At 33.0% G+C, this 1,014-nt stretch overlaps 1 long non-coding RNA gene across 1 annotated transcript; it reads right to left on the bottom strand.

Annotated features, from left to right (window-relative positions):
- Positions 1–347: 347 nt before the first annotated feature.
- LOC146721940 (uncharacterized) lies at positions 348–781 on the bottom strand. The gene is made up of 2 exons (XR_014925431.1): positions 650–781; positions 348–582 (listed from the first exon to the last, which is right to left on the bottom strand). It is a non-coding gene; the product is annotated as an uncharacterized LOC146721940 (long non-coding RNA).
- Positions 782–1,014: the final 233 nt, after the last annotated feature.

The raw sequence follows: 1,014 nt of genomic DNA, 5'->3' as shown, positions 1-1,014 counted from the left end.
CTAAATTTCGTAGACTCGACCAAAAGACTTTGCCTCTGGTGCAAGTCCAGGCTAAATTTGTTTGACATTACCAACAGACTTTGCCCCTGGTGCGAATCCAGGCTAATTGATCATGAGACCAATTTGAGAGATTTGGCCCCCGTTGTGTGTGTGTGTGTGTGAGAGAGAGAGAGAGAGAGAGAGAGAGAGAGAGAGAGAGAGAATATTTTACATATGCATATATATATATATATATAAAATTTATTAAATATAAAAAATATATATATATATTTTATAAATTAAACTTCGGCTAATACAATTAAAATATGTGATATAATAAAAGGCCAACTTAACGAGCTTATATGCTATTAATTGAAAAATTTTATTTATTAATTTACGTCATACTATACAAAAGTTACGATAAACGTTTCGACTGTACGACAGTCTTTCTCAATATCCTAATAATATGTTAAAAAATTAATTTAGTCATTTCGACATCATAAATAAATACAACAATTATAAGATTATATGACGAACGCAGTACAAATTCATGTTTGTTGGCATGAGTTAGAGCGTCAGATGCTGTTATATTATGTAACGACACTGTGAACAAATTAATATATCCGCTCAAATATTACCTTTAGATTTTTAATAAATAGTATTAACTTACTTTTTTGTCAACGAACATAACACTTTTTTTAAAAAATTATTTCTTTTTACTTAACATAATCACAATGTGTACTTTTTTAAAAAACAAATCGATGTCTGTATCTTACAATGTCGGCGCGCTGTATATATACCCAATTTTAAGATGACGTAGACAATTTTTTTAGAATATCATAATAACTCCGGTTTCAGTGTTGCCAACGCCGAGAAACCAATTCTCGGGTTTTATGTAGTGGTGTATGTCTGTACACGTACATACACCACTGCATCGCTCACGCGGACGCACGTAAGAGAGACAAGGACCGATAATCACGTGTTCTCCTTGTTCCTCTACCGTGCCGGTATACGCGAGATGCCGCCTAAAAATGC

The sequence above is a fragment of the Nylanderia fulva genome, unplaced genomic scaffold, assembly GCF_048542155.1.
Source record: "Nylanderia fulva isolate GAGA-0341 unplaced genomic scaffold, ASM4854215v1 Scaffold396, whole genome shotgun sequence".
In the NCBI taxonomy this organism is placed as follows: Eukaryota; Metazoa; Arthropoda; class Insecta; order Hymenoptera; family Formicidae; genus Nylanderia; species Nylanderia fulva.
The sequence above is the reverse complement of the archived record's forward strand: the minus strand, read 5'-3'. Positions and strand labels throughout refer to the sequence as shown.